Below are 16315 nucleotides of genomic sequence, written 5' to 3' on the forward strand. Positions count from 1 at the left end.
GCCCAAGATTGTGCTTAACCCTATTAGTGGCAGGCTCCTGGCTACCCCTATTAGTGGCAGGGGGGCTGTTAACAACCCCCCCTTGATATCTCGAGATCTAACGGGCCGATTTTCAAAATTCAAACGGCATTCGATTTCGCTCAACGTGATCTACATTTCTAAAAAAAAAATATCAATAGGGGGGTAGAGGGGGGTAAAAACGGGCAAATTGCAGATACATTTTAGACTGTTCATCACGGCCAGGTTTATGAACCAATCTCAACGCAACTTTTGCCGATCAATAGAGAATGAACCAGAAATTCACATGGATCCTAAAAATATGCATTTTTAAAAATCATAGGCGGATACAGATCATTGAGATTGGGGGTACACAAAAAGTATTGTAAATAAGGTTTTTGTTGGTACTGTTTCTAAAAAGGGTGATAATGGTCTTTTTATGTTACAATTTTCTTATGAGAGAACGACTACAATTGTATTGGTCATGCATAGGCGGTGTCAGGGCACCTATGTTGGGAGATAAAACATAACCCCCCTTTTTGGACGCCTGGATCCGCCTATTATAGCAAAAACGTGTCAAAAGAGGATGCACAATAACTTTGTATATGTTATCACATGATACCTTTCATTCACTGTTCGTAAAACTGGTGCATACAGTTATAATACATCAGCATCGTGATCTTCGCCCAAATGACTCGCTTCACGAATAGGACCCCCCAATTCCCAGTGCTCTGGAGCCGCCTCTGGTAAAGTTATGAACTTGAAATTTTCAGGGAATGTGCCCAATTTAGTTTTAGGAAAAGTCAGAAAATTTCAGCATCGTAGCTTTAGCGGTTTTGGAGATATTCCCGAAAAACCTGAGGGGCGGATGAAAACAACCCCCCTGCCACTAATAGGGTTAACCCGGCAGGCGGTGGGCCTACCAGCCACCTTCCGCGCGGTGGGGGGGGGGGGCATTTTTTGCCCCCCCCGTATCTCCGAAACTACTGGACGGATCCGGAAAATTCAAACGGCGTTCGATAGCCCTGTCAAATTTGTCGAGGGAAACCAAATTTCATTGACCTCGGGGTCACCGATGACGTCACAGGTCAGGTCAAAGATAAAATGTTTCACCGTTCACGGGGCTTCTAGGGAAAGCGCTATAACACCGAGTAAAACGCATTTTGTCGAAAATCAGCGATAAGGCGTCAGTTGTCTAGTACATATGTTGCTATTAGAGGTCACTGGTCATACCAGGTCAGGTCACAGGTCAGGTCACCAAAGGTCACCAAGGGTCACAACATGAGCCCAACTTTACTAAGGTTATGCGATGCATGTTTTATGGCCAGTTTTTCATTTCCAACTCAATGGTGTTGGTTCTAAGACCATCAGGTACGGTTTAGGTCACCTTCTGGTGGAGGTCAGGTCAAGGTCAGGTCAAAAAAGGTCAAATTTCAAAGTTGATATTTTTGCATAAAATGGGTATCGATTCGATGCAGCTCGTCACGAAGAGTCTAATGGTGGTCTTTGTTTTGCGCTATGAGGTCTAGAATTGCTAAAAATTGAGTTTGAAAATTTGACGTCATCAATTTTGAACAGTTTTTTCGCTATAACTTGGCCAAAAAAAGAGGTATCGATCTCAAATTTGGTATGTAGGTAGAAGGCGGTAGGGGCTATCACATATATTCCGGTTTTTTCGAAATTCAAAAAACTGTTTTGATTTTTTGGCTATTATATTCAAAAAATCTATTTTTTAATTTTTGGGGGTCTAAATCCAAAAAATTCGAAAAACCGAAATTGAAGTTTTGTAGCCCTTTCAATTCTACACCTTTTGTGTCTGAAACATTTTTCTATATCTCTAAAGCTGTAGGCCTGACAGCTCTTCCCGCGAAACCTTTCTTTGGGTCGAAAATGGCAAAAATGACGTCACTCTGACGTCATTAGCGTCCAACCTATCATAGCCTTTGGAAAAATTGTTAGTCACCATGTGCGCTAGCTGCTCACGGGAGGGTACCGAAAGTTTGGTGACGATCGGCGCAGCGGTTCTCGAGATATATCGAAAAAACTAAAGGGGGGGGGGCAAAAAAAATGCCCCCCCCACCGCCTGGAAGGTTAACTCATGAATTCTGGATTGACTCGACGCATGACTGATGTGACGATTCAGATGCCCCAATGCTGACACAAATGATGAGCATCGTGACTCGTCGTTGATTCGCCTGAAATCCCTAATTTTTCAAAGGACTAGGCTTACACTCGATTCATTTGAATCAGTGCAAGTGAGGAGCCACATTTGATTTACGAGCTTACGACTCATGAGTTGAGCACTGCCCAGTGATAACAACGGCCAACTGTAATGGCTGCCAAATCGTAGATTGCTTTAGACAATCGCATTGCAAAAAAGTCCTTTGTGCACGAATTGTTTGTTTATTTCAAACTCTGTCGTAAACACGAAATAAAAACGATTCCAGCAGTCTTCGACCCAGCACTTCAGATCACATCCACTGTAAAATACGGTCCCGACGACATGGACACATGTCCAGTCATCACTGCGCTTCAGTTTTTCACCTTTGCGCCCCTGTTTCTTCGACGGTTCAGCTCCCGACGTTCGATGGTTCGACGGTCCAGCTTGTGGACCCCGCTGTTTGCTCCTCGCCATACGTGCCTGTTGCTCGTCCTCCAAAGCCGTCCGCTCCGGGCTGTTAGTCATGATTTTAGAACGCCCTTTCTTCCGACCGGCTTTTCGAACGTTGATGCGCAGCTGCTGGGGCGACAACCGGTGCGAAGACCGCCGTCGGCGCAGTCTTCGTCGTCGAAGATATCCCGGTATAGCGGGGATATCCCGGCCGCTTCGAAGCTCTTAACCCGCGGATGTTCTTCCGCGTGAAGGTGGCGTCTTAGGGCACGACGAAAAATCGGCGCCACCGGTAGAGGTCAATGTGACGTCCCGGGTTCGCCATCTGCCGCCGGGTGCCGAAAGCCAATCAGCGGACATCTTGGTTAGATCGTCCATTGCATTTAGACTGCGCCGCATTGCCATCCTCAGCGGCAGAACTTAGCCAGCGCAGCGCGTCGCTCGCAGAATAGGCAAAAAATCAACCGAGTCACTGGGCGGCCAATTCGCCCCGTATGGGGCGGCCAATTTACCCCAATATTACATTTTTAGCAAAAGGGGTCCACAGACAAGCAAAAATTGTTACTTAAACTTGCAAAAGGGTCAGACAGCTCCCTGAATCACCAGATTGTTCTACCAATAGAGTTAAAATTTTGATGTCACCCATATAAGGGACACCATGCAACTTTTCGTAAAGAAGAAAAAGTTACGTTTTTAGCCAAAATTCAAATATCGTTGGATTTACAAAAAACTGGGCGTCGTCGAGTTTCCTTAGTTTCTTTCCAAAGTAGTTCTTATGACGGCGGATGGTGCCATATACAAAAATAATCGCTCGGAACCGTCAAAACGCGTAGACATGGGGCGGCCAAAGTGACCCGGGCGGCCAAATGACCCCGCTCTCCCCTACCTACCTATGTTTCTTTACCACACTAGCTCATGAGTGTTCCCCATAGGAAAAGGCTGTTTTACGTGATGCAACTATTAATACCTACTAATAATTTGTATTAATTGACTTTTGGGGAACGGGTCCAACTGGTTCCGATGCCAACTTAGACCGAGTCCGACTGGTACCAGAAATGTCCAGTCGGGTCTGGTTCGAGTCTGCTTCCCAAAATTTGCACCTTTTGCCACCTCTAGTTCAGAATACAGAACCTATATTTGTTAGCTATTTTGAAAGAAGCCTGAAGGATCGTTGATGAGGTCCGTCGTTCAGATGGCGGATGCAGCGCCATACTCAGCAGTAGCATAGGTGGGCATCGTTAATCAAAAAGTTAGTTTCGTTAATCGTTAATCCGTTAACTAAAAAGTTAGTTCCGTTAAACGATAATCCGTTAATTCACAACAAAAGTAACGGAAGTTACTTTAGTCCGTTAATCGTTAACATTTTACACGGTAATAAACAATATGAAAATGCTTGTGCATTTTTTTTTTCTGAGGAAAACTCGACCAACATACGCTAACGGCTAGGCGCCACTCACTTGTCGTAGCGCGGTTCTGCTCTCGAAGACCTGCCAACAATTGCGCCTGCTCGGTGACGGCATGGATAATATGTGGATACATGGTGATGATATGTGTGATGCGAGTTGCGACCGATTTCAACCTGCGTTACCGACGATTCAGCTCGCCTGACAAACAGCTCTACCCTTTCTCTCCGCCTCTCAGCCAGGCAGCGTTCCAACTTCCAATGACAGGCGTGTGCATCACAATTTGCAACGTATATTGCCGCAACACACTGAATACCAGAGATGAGGCGCACACAAACAGCTCAAGAGGCGCACTCAAGTAACTTGTGTTCTTGTGTTATTTGGCCACAACTGAAATAAATCAAATGCTGCCAGACCCAGAAAGGAAAAACTTCGCCGCATGAAGGTTTCATACACACCAGTAACTTTAAAGTAAACTTTTTGCTTCGAAATAAAAGTAACGATTAACGGATTAACGGACTAAATTTTAACGATTAACGGAGCCGAAAAGTAACGGAACTAAAACGGTCCGTTACACGTGGAAAAATTAGCGAGTCCGTTAATCGTTAACCCAAAATTTAGTTCCGTTTATTAACGGGTTAGCGATTTAACGGACTTGCCCACCTATGAGCAGTAGGTAGGTACTGGTTGGGAGTGGCACTACGTTACGTAGGTAGCTACGCTCCGGATTGTCCCAACAGTACGCCTCGGTTACCCGTTACGGCCTACGGGTGATAATTTTAATCAATTCGAGTAAGAAGATGGCTGTATTTTTCTCTCGGGACTCGGATTTCGTGTGGCCGGCCGCAGCCCTCTCTCGTCACTGATGCCAGAAGGACCGCTGGCCAAAAGGCGTGACGCTCCGGCCGAGGAACCCGCTGCGGTAGATAGGCAGTAGGCACTGCTTTCAGCCTTACCTTGCCTATTCACTTGGCCAATCGGAGGACACTTCGAAGATTTAGATGTCTCTGTTTGCGACATAATGTTGTCATGCATCTTTCAATGGTGTTGAGTCTGCCTCGCTCGTCCAATAACTCGTCTCATCACTTTCTCGAGTTAGGTGCTCTACCGAATCTCAATTGTCGGCTGCAGCTCCGTCCGATGGTCGCAGTCGATGACTGCATGTCCTTCCTGGTTGTTGACTTCAGACTCCCATTCGGTAGGATCTGACCTGGCCTTGTTTCTGCGCGCGGCTGCAAGGGTCAGGCAGGGACCAGCAGCGGTGCTGGTTCTGTGACGGGTAGACAAATGATGGAGTCCAGTCTTATGGTGATCGTATGTTCGCCGCGTGGCCCCTTCCAAAACTTGTTCAGGATCTCAATCTAACAGACAGAGCTCCGGAATCATTTTCAGTCGTGTGACGTCAGCTAGCAGAAGTTTGAGTGATCCTATTCTAGATATTACCGAATACGATTACAGCTGAGACTTTAGGATAGAACGTCACCGAAGCGAAAAGGAAGCCTACGCTGTCTATTAGCGGTTGGGGACACCCCGCCTCGGTACTGCGGTGGTTTACGTATAGGTACCAGAACCACCTACCGAGAGGCGAGAACAATAGGGGGAAACAGCCGCCGCGCATTGCCAAACGGCTTCATGCTGGCCTCACATTTCACCGATTTATCATTAATCACTGAGCGGATAGTCCAGTATACGATTGTTGATTTGTAGACAGTCCGGCTAGAAATACTTAGCTCCACATCTGTTGGCCGGGCCGGGCCGGTAGTTTTGGTAGTTTTGGATACGGTGGGAGTCCACGACATTGAGGGTGAATGGTCAATGAAATAGTTGCTGTTGTTTGAACAGGAGTAACAATGAGACCGCAAACAGACATAGTAACAATGGCAACGGACACTCATTTCGGGAGTTTTACACTTTGTGAAGTAGGTAGCGTAAATCCCTTCGTGTAGCGTGGCGTGACCAAAACAACATTCTTCGCGGGGAATGCCGCTGAAACCTGGCAGCTCGTGCTTTCTAAAAGAAAACATAAAACAACAGTCAGCCCGTTCTCCACGCGACCATGCTCGCACGTGACTCATTGACGGGTGTCCCACACTGCTCAGGAATTACTGGGTCCTTCCACGGCTAACAATGGTCGGTGGCTGCTACTGGGCCGACCCCCCACTGGGGGCCGCGTCCAAAAGGCCGGCTGACCTCACCGGTCGGCTCCGGACCCGCACTGTCCTCCGACCCGGGCCGGGACGGGCAGAACGGGGAGCCGCGGGGAGAGCGGTGGGAGTCGGCGGGGAGAGCCCGTGGGAGTCGGCGGGGAGAGCGGTGGGAGTCGGCGGGGAGAGCCCGTGCAGTGGCCCACCGATAGAAACACGGATATACCGGAAGGGGGAGAGGGTATGGATAATCCGGGAGGGGGAAGGGATATACTGGGGGGGGGGGCACCGCGCTGCTAAATCGGCGATGGTATTACCTGGGTTATATTGAGGTACCTATCTGGTAAGGATCAAATTGAAACTAAAATTCAATTCGGGTGTGGCTGGGATTGTCGATGCAACTATTTGCGATTTGATAGTAAATTTGCAAACTAGGTTGAGTCTCGTGCAAACCATGTACACTTTCAGACACAGACATTAGACCATTGTTAGAATTGTTGTTTTGCAACAGAATCTATAGCCACATCTGGCATCTGCTCGACGGATTCAAAATATTAGCATTACAGACGCGTAAGTGACGGAACGACAGGTCACTCTCAGTTCTGTCTTATGTTGCTTCCCCTGGCCAGTACCTGGGCTGGATCTACATACTAGGTTCACCTTTTAACCCGCGACCTGGTGGGGGGGGGGCTATTTTTTGCCCCCCCTCCAGACTTTTCGATATATCTCCAGAACCGCTGCGCCGATCGTCACCAAACTTTCAGTACCCTCCCGGACACCAATTTTACACATTGTGACCAAAAAATTTTCCAAAGGCTATGATAAGTTGGCCGGAAATGACGTCAGAGTGACGTCATGTTCTGCCGTTTTCGACCCAAAAAAGGGTTTCGCGGGAAGAGCTGTCAGGCCTAGAGCTTTGCAAATACAGAAAAATGATAGAGACATAAAAGCTGTAGAATTGACAGGGCTACAAAACTGCTATCTCGGATTTTTGAAATTTTTGGATTTTGAACCCCAAAAATCAAAAAATAAATTTTTTGAAAATAATAGCCAAAAAATCCAAAAAGTTTTTTGAATTTCGCAAAAACCGGAATATATGTGATAGTCCATACCGCCTTCTATCCACATACCAAATTTGAGATTGATACCTCTTTTTTTTGGCGAAGTTATAGCGAAAAAACTGTTCAAAATTGATGACGTCAAATTTTCCAACTCAATTTTTAGCAATTCTAGACCTCGTAGCGCAAAACAAAGACCACCATTAGACTCCCCGTGACGAGCTGCATCGAATCGATACCCATTTTATGCAAAACTATCAACTATAAAATTTGACCTTTTTTGGCCAGACCTTGACCTGACCTTGACCTGAACTTCACCAGAAAGTGACCTAAGCCGTACCTGATAGTCTTATAACCAACACCATTGAGTTGGAAATGAAAAATTGGCCATAAAACATGCATCACACAACCTTAGTAAAGTTAGGCTCATGTGACCTGACCTGTGACCCTTGGTGACCTGACCTGTGACCTGACCTGGTATTGTCAGTGACCTCTAATAGCAACATATCTGCTAGGCAACTGACGCCCTATCGCTGATTATCGACAAAATGCGTTTTCCTCGGTGTTATAGCGCATTCCCTAGCAGACCCGTGAACGGTGAAACATTTCATCTTTGACCTGACCTGTGACGTCATCGGTGACCCCGAGGTCAATGAAATTTGGTTTCTCTCGGCAAATTTGACAGGCCTTTCGAACGCCGTTTGAATTTTCCGGATCCGTCCAGTAGTTTCGGAGATACGAGGGGGGGGGGCAAAAAATAGCCCCCCCCCCCACCAGGTCGCGTTATAAACAGACCCCACCAGGGCGCGGGTCAAGGCGCAATTTCAAAAACTTAAAAACCAAAAAAGGTGTAGTATGTAGATCCTGGCCCGTGCCCGATCTACATACTACACCTTTTAACCCGCGCCCTGCTGGGGGTCCTGGATTTCCACGCCCTGCTGGGGGGGGGGGTGTTTGAACACCCCCCTTGTAAGTCGGCTCCTGGGCCACGTAGCGATACGCGGAAGGCGGCGTTCGAAAGAGTGTAAAAAATAACGACGAAATCTCTTCGGTCAATTTTTTGGGCAGGTCAAAGGTCAGGTCACCAGAGGTCATTGAAGGCAAAATTTCGCCGATTTCCAGGTCGAATGTCGAAAATTTCCAAGAAGCCAACGCATAACCCGGGAACCAATAGAGCTACAGCGCCGCGGAAAAGCGCATTCGATAGCCCTATTAACGCCCTTTCTGAGTAATTCTCTCAGATTTGACCTAACGTCAACGGTTTTGCCTGCAAGGGGCAAAAACTGCAAAAATAGCCGATTTTTTCGAAAACAGTTTTTCTGCAATAACTTTTGACCCAAGCCTTGTACGAGCTTACTTTTACCGGCATCGTGTTCCTCTCGTCAAGACGCATCGAATGAACTATAACTTGACCCTGAAAGGTCAACTTGAAAATTTGACCTCAGGTCAAGGTCATGACCTGACCGGAAAGGGTCATGTTCCATATCAGTTGATCCGTATCGTCGAGCTGAACACATCTAAGGCGTTTTCATCGCTCTAGCATGCCTCTATCAAAAGTTATTTGCGAAAAACTGTTAGATACCATTCGTGTCCTGAGATGACCTCAGGGCATAAACAAGGGTCACGGACACCATTTTCAAGTTCAGTGTGTCTAAACCACTTGTAATTCGGTGTTTGGGAGTGTTTATAATGTCTTTAATCCAAAAGAGGCGCATTTCAATTTTCTCCCATTGACTTCCCAGCCAACAATTTTGATCCGGGCCCAAGCAGGCTCAAGTGCGGATTGCCCGAGATTTTTAGTCGGGCTAAAGTCGGCTAGGGCTTGGGCTAAAGTCGGCGTATGACACAAATACGCCGACTAAAGCCCATGCTCTGCCGGAGGTATGCCCGCTCTGCGAGCTCCGGACAGCCGTAGTTTAGCCCTAGTTGAGCGACGATTGGCGATAGCCCGATTTAAGCCCGAGCAGTGAATCCATTTATATAATGGAGATTACTCTGGGCCCGAGCGGGCTGAACTCCGGCAAGCCCACTCCGTGTGCCCTGTCTATCCCGACTTAACCCTATTAGTGGCAGGGGGGGGGGGGGTTGTTTTTATCCACCCCTCAGGTTTTTCGGGAATATCTCCGAAACCGCTGAAGCTACGATGCTGAAATTTTCTGACTTTTCCTAAAACTAAATTGGGCACATTCCCTGAAAATTTCAAGTTCATAACTTTACCAGGGGCGGCTCCAGAGCACTGGGAATTGGGGGTCCTATTCGTGAAGCGAGTCATTTGGGCGAAGATCACGATGCTGCACCAGTTTTACGAACAGTGAATGAAAGGTATCATGTGATAACATATACAAAGTCATTGTGCATCCTCTTTTGACACATTTTTGCTATAATAGGCGGATCCAGGCGTCCAAAAAGGGGGGTTATTTTTTACCTCCCAACATAGGTGCCCTGACACCGCCTATGCATGACCAATACAATTTTAGTCGTTCTCTCATAAGAAAATTGTAACATGACAAGACCATTGCCACCCTTTTTAGAAACAGTACCAACAAAAACCTTATTTACTATACTTTTTGTGTACCCCCAATCTCAATGATCTGTATCCGCCTATGATTTTTGAAAATGCATATTTTTAGGATCCATGTGAATTCCTGGTTCATTCTCTATCGATCGGCAAAAGTTGCGTTAAGATTGGTTCAGAAACCTGGCCGTGATAAACAGTCTAAAATGTATCTGCAATTTGCCCGTTTTTACCCCCCCTCCACCCCCCTATTGACATTTTTTAATTTTTTTTTTAGAAATGTAGATCTCGTTGAGCCAAATCGAATGCCGTTTGAATTTTGAAAATCGGCCGGTTAGATCTCGAGATATCAAGGGGGGTCGTAAACAGCCCCCCCTGCCACTAATATGGGGTAGCCAGGAGCCTGCCACTAATAGGGTTTTAAGCCATAGAAGTGAATGGGGTTTATACATTGCAAACTGCTGTGGCTTTGCTCGGGTTCGGCTCGAGTGATGGCTCCTGTTTTCTCAAGTCTCGACTTGACTTCATCTTGCTTTTGCTTCACACTGGATCAAGTAGCAAGGAGCAGCCAATGCACTTTCAGCAGGTTGTGTGGTTTCAATGCATATTTAAAATTGTTACGGTCACTCATATGCTCTGTTAACCGGTCATCGAGGCTCGAGCATTGCAAAAGGAAAGTAGTGGTTGACTTTGATTGAATGTATATTTCAAACGACTACAGACACGTCAAATGAAACACAAATACATGAAACAGTGGACTGCAAACTGCAGCAGTAATATGGCATGAGTCATGAAAAACGCCATCAAAACTATAAAACAATCACAAGGCCTGCTAGCCTCCCTCCCCGTTCATAATACTTGGTTAAACACTCAACTGAAAGCATAAAGTAAGGACAGCAAGTAATCGCTCATAAGACATAAAGCAATAAGCAAACAATCGTTTATAAAGAACTTCACTCTGGTGAATGGGAGCTTTGGAAGCGTCTGGCTCCTCCACACACACACATCTGCAGTAGGTGGTCGGCCAGCTTTCGGCGCAGTTTCCGTATATGTAGATTGTAGGTATACCTACTTAATTATAAGCAGGCAGTTTCCGCTAAACCACTTGGCGAGGGCAACTGCGGCGTCCACCCGGTCCTGGTTTGTATAACTATTCCATTTTTTGGAACCATTTGCTCTAATGGTACGTACCTGAAAAAGAGATTAATTGGTTTAATTTACATTGCATGTTTGCTTGAAAAATAACTTATTGATGCATTAATACTGTAAAAACACTTCGCATTGATCCGTATAAAATGTTCATTTGATTTTAAATGCGGACAGAGAATGAGCGTGCTCGGTGATAAGTAGATAAATAGTTGTGTTTTGTATTTCATTTTCCTGGGTCAGAAGTGCTGGTATTTCACAAAGATATAAAGGCACGGAATGCAGCTTTTCTGAGCGAGGGTATAAGTCGCCAGGCTGAACAGCTATTCAGCTTCATGTTTCATGGCGTCAAACTCAGTCAAAATCATGACGTTTACATACGATCAAGCGCACCATTCAATACACTTACCTACCGTAAAACTCCATGCCAGTCCACTTGATAAGAGCGGTGAGCACTATCCCTTCTTCGCGCTGTCACACGCGCCCAAACATCAACCACCAAATGCCCCAACACCGGTGTGTCGTTTCGTCGCACAGCGCACAGACTGTCACAAACGCTGCACATGATTGGCGCAGAACTGCGCATGCGCGAACAGCCGAACAAGTATGGCTAAGCTCCGGCTTTACTCCAGTTAGCCGAAGGACACAGCCAGCTTGATCAGCCCGCGCTCCGCCCAAGTTAAGCCTGTTTTGGATGCGCGGGCAGATGTCGGGCTGAGCTACTGCTATCCGCACGTGGGCATAGCTGCGGCATGCCCCAGCTCAGCCCTAGTAAAAAATACATTGGTTTTGATCAAAGTGGGCAAACCCAAGCTAAGCCCAAGCTGCCCGACGCTTGCCACAGTTCAGCCCAAGCGAATTGCTGGCTGGGTTATAATGGGGAGTTCGCAAAATTGACCTGACCTTAGGTCATCGATATCAAAATTATGAGATAAACATTTTGTACATGCTATTGCTCTTAGCAATCGCTGAAAGTTTCAAAGCGATCGGTCACTCGGTGTAGCTATGACAGACATTGAAAGTTTTTATGAGGGGAGGTCACTTCAAGTGACCTGGTTACCTGACCTTGAATGAGCTTGGTCTGAAATTTTCACAACATGTGTAGAATTGATGTATGATAAGGTGTACCAAAAACGGCGGCGCTCCCGCCTAAAAAGATGTCGACCTGTCACGACACCTCGTGTGCACTGCAGAGGTAGGGATGTGCTCTGTTCAGCTCCGCGGCGTGGTGAACCCTGACCGGATCTCAGTAGGACTGTCAGTTGTCACCTTACCCACTCCTGTGCCGTGGATAGGCGCTTCCCCCGCGCCGGGCACTGGGCGGTACACACATAGTTACCGTGTGCTGATAGTGTGATTGGAACTACATAGAACCGAAAACAGATGTTCAAATATCCGGCGGTAGCATCCGATTTAGCTTCCAGTCCTACCGGGGAGTGGCTACTGTAGGTATTACCCAACCAGCGGAGCCGCTCAGCAATGCTACACACTTATAATCGGGCATCGGCTCCTTCCGGCACCTTCCATTCACCTTCCATTCATGCACCTACAACACTACAACAACACTACCACAACAACATTCATGCTGTGGCTCTATGGCAAATCTATCATTCTAGTATATTTTGGAATGACTGAGGGGTTGTAACAAAGCGCATTGATGCTGCACTCGTTGTCGATGTAGGAAAGTATATGCATGCGTGTCTGTGTGTATGTGGGATTGAGGGGCATCCGTCCACTGGCCGAGGCTGTGTGTATGCGTGTCTGTGTGTATGTGGGATTGGGGGGCATCCGTCCACTGACCGAGGCTGTGTGTATGCGCGTCTGTGTGTACGTGAGAGCGCCTGTGTCTGTGTGTATGTGTGTCTGCGGTGTCTGTGAGAGATTTGGGCGTGGCCATGAGCTGTAACTATCTGCCAGGGCTGGCGGTCAGACTAGTGAAAGGAACGGAGCCACCGCCAGCCGCCAGTGGAGGCTATACGACCGGAATTCATGGCTCGTTGGTCTAGGGGTATGATTCTCGCTTAGGGTGCGAGAGGTCCCGGGTTCAAATCCCGGACGATCCCTGCGTTTAGTGAGTCGAGGGGACATGACCTTGCCCAAGGACACCCTCGTGATTGTAGCGTAGTGTTATGCTCCTCAGTCCTCAGTCCTCATGCATCATGATGACTGACTGCGATGCTAATGTCGGTAACCTCCGAGTGTGTAGTTCGTTGCTGGTGGCAGGTAGCCGGTAACTGGTAAGTCGTTCAGTGCATTCAGGGTGCTCCAGCTGCTCAGATCACCGGAGGGCAGTAGAAACAATATTTTTCCTAATTTGATTTACTCTAATATTTTGCTTATAATTCGTGAACAAATAGAGCTGCTGTGTATTCTAGTCGCGATGACCACGAGGAGATGCGTATATTCTGGCCTCAAAAAGTCAATAGGAGCTTTGACCACATTCTAACCAAACCAACGTCATCTGACTTTGCCTTAAAACTAACGTAGCCTAATCTAACTTTTACCTTTTCATTGTTCAGTCAAGCGAAAACGTTTTTTTATTTTTTATTTTTTTAGTAATTAATTTTGCTGACGTTTCCTTAACCCTCGCCCGCACATGCTATTTTCCCATCCTAGAACGCACATGGGGGGGGGGGGGGGTGGTGGTTGCCACCCCCCCCCGCGCCATTTCGTTCCTGCTGGAGATAGAGCTTAGCAGTAAAGACCAAAAAGATTCTTTGGGAAGAGACGAATCCAATGATACCCAGTTTTACCTTCTCAGGTCAGTCATTGACCTTCCAGGTCAGGTCAAACTAAAAAATATTGCTGTTTTGGGTCACCGTTGGATATCAAGTGCGCTGCTTATCAAATACCGATGACGATGCTGTTTTCTGGTGCCAAGCCAGCTAGAACCTCTTTGTCACACTACCCGACCAGAATTTTGCTGCTGAGGTCATTTCAGGTCAAGTTAGGTCAAGGTCAATTATATGTGTTTGTATGTCTGTGTGTGTCTGTGTGTATACTGATGTGTGCACCGATTGTTTTTGGGTCCATATTACATGAAATCATGATCTGAGAAGCTTTTACCAAAAATGCAGTCAAAAAACTTCACAAAAAGTAAATTCAGCTTGCCTATAACGCAGTTCCGATCCACGGAGTCGGCGATGCTGGACGCTGTTGGGTATTTAATGGACGGCATGGACCGTGGGTTCATTGGCTGCCTTACCACGGCCGATACGTCCAAGGCGTTCGACAGCGTTCGGCATCCCCGGCTCCTGGAGAAGCTCGGCTGGTACGGGATTGATACCCACTGGTTTGTGAACTGGCTCGGCGGGCGCAGACAGGCTGTGAGAGGTGGTACAGGTGACACGCTGCCCATTACGCATGGCGTGGTGCAGGGGTCCCTGATCGGCCCAGTGTTATTTTTAATTTTTACAAACGATTTAGTGTCCTACATAGACACAGAGGAGTCCAAAATAGTCATGTACGCCGATGATGTCCAGTTTTTGCACCGGAGTAGACCCGACGATCTGTCTCAACTGAAAGCGAGTGTTGAGCGCACCGTAGCCACCGCGCACAGTTGGTTTAACGAAAACAGTCTAAAAATTAACCCCACTAAAACGGATCTTATTCTTATCAAGTCAAACAGGAGGTTGTTAACCTCTGAATTTTCTGTTCAACTTGGCGATGCTTCAATCAGACCGTCTTCAACGGTGAAAGTGCTGGGGATGGATGTAGACGCAGGGCTGACTTTTGAGAAGCATGTGTCTGGCACAGTCAGACGCTGCTATGCCACACTCGGAGGCCTATCAAAAATGGCTGGCAAATTGCCGGAGTCTGTAAAGAAAATGATTGTAGAAATGCTCATCTTTCCACATCTCGCCTACTGCTCTACTGTATGGGCTGGTTGCAACGCCACCCAGCGCCATCGGCTACAGAAAGTGGTAAACCACTGTGCGCAGGTGGTGAAGGGGGCGAGGAGACGCGACCATGTCACGCCGTTGTTAGCGAAACTGGAGTGGCCGTCACTCGACAACCTTGTGGCCGAGCGCGACGCATCGCAAATGCACTACTTGCTCAATAACGACCAAGCGCCAACCGGCCTCACGGCCCAAATCGCACACCGCAGTGACGTCTCCACCAGGGACACGAGGGGCTCTCTAGCCGGCTCGCTGCAGATCCCTCGAGTGCGCAGTGAACACGCACGGAAGTCGTTCTTTTGTCGTGCTGTCTCACTCTGGAACCGCGCTCCTGCGGAAGTGAGAGAGTCCCGCTCTGCCAGAGTCTGTCGGAGAAGGGCGAGAAAGTGGCTGACGACCTCCACCTAAATAGGACACTGATACTTTTTTTAAATGGTGTTGATAACTTTTAGGCGTGTTTCATGTGTATTTTAATATTTTTAGTGTAGGGTGCAATCTTACTTTTATGCTGCATATTTTACTTTTAATAGGTACCTGATTTTATGTAAACCTGACACTTGTTCCGAAAAGCCATCGAATGTGGACGAACATAAGAATACATGATGATGATGATGAATTATCTTAGATGACCTAGGTTGACCTTGAACCTGACCTTGACCCCTGTACATCGTCGAACAACATGTTCCATGATAGGTGGGAGGTAAGACTGGCAAAAAAGGCCGAAATCAGGGTGTCAAAAGCTCACAAGGCCCATGGCAAGTGAAAGATGTTGAGAATTGGCCATTTGGGTCATGACATGACCTGAAAAACAAGGTCATAACTCCGAAACCAAAAATCACAGAAACTTGAAATTTTCAGTGGACATCAAGAAAGGATAGAGGAGCAGCTATACGAAAAATCAGCCTTCTAGCTCTAAAAATGTTGAGTGCAGAGCAGAAAGACTACCTGGGGGGGGGGGGTGGCAACCCCCCCCCCATGTGCGGGCGAGGGTTAAACGTGTGTCTAACATGGTCTCATTCGTCAAATGTTGTATCACCTATGCATTTTGACGAATTCGTATGCAAGAGCAACAAAAAATAAATATGTAACGGCATTTAGCATGAATTCTCGAAAAAAGCATTATCAATTTCTCTAGTTCCTAGTACCTTACACCAATGAATTATGAAGGGGTCGCAAAGTTGACCTCAATCTATGTCAACGATTTGCGAAATCTGAGAAAAAGGTGCTATGCTTTTGAACACCTACGTCAGCATCTAAAGGCTTCGAAAAAAACGTTGTGTCGGAGTAGCCATGGCTAACATCCACATTTCCTTCGAGGCTTCTAGACCTGACCTGGTCGCCTGACTTCGAATGACCTGGATCTGAAGTTAAAAGTGTGTGTAAAATCTCCCCACTCAAATGGAACGCCGGACTTGAAGGGGTCCATCAGCAACAAGCCCTGCTTAGCTGGTGGGCCCTAGAAAGTCTGGCTGTTGACCTGCGCTCGAATTGACCGGAAATGTTTCCCCACTGGATTGCCATTTGCTGATTTTTCTTCTAGGA

At 47.0% G+C, this 16315-nt stretch overlaps 1 non-coding gene across 1 annotated transcript; it reads left to right on the forward strand.

Annotated features, from left to right (window-relative positions):
* The first annotated feature begins 12865 nt into the window (after positions 1 to 12865).
* On the forward strand, positions 12866 to 12937 carry Trnap-agg. Its single transcript has one exon. It is a non-coding gene; the product is annotated as a tRNA-Pro (tRNA).
* The last annotated feature ends 3378 nt before the right edge of the window (positions 12938 to 16315 follow it).

Source organism: Amphibalanus amphitrite, unplaced genomic scaffold (genome assembly GCF_019059575.1).
Source record: "Amphibalanus amphitrite isolate SeventyFive unplaced genomic scaffold, NRLGWU_Aamphi_draft 001535F_arrow, whole genome shotgun sequence".
Lineage (NCBI taxonomy): Eukaryota > Metazoa > Arthropoda > Thecostraca > Balanomorpha > Balanidae > Amphibalanus > Amphibalanus amphitrite.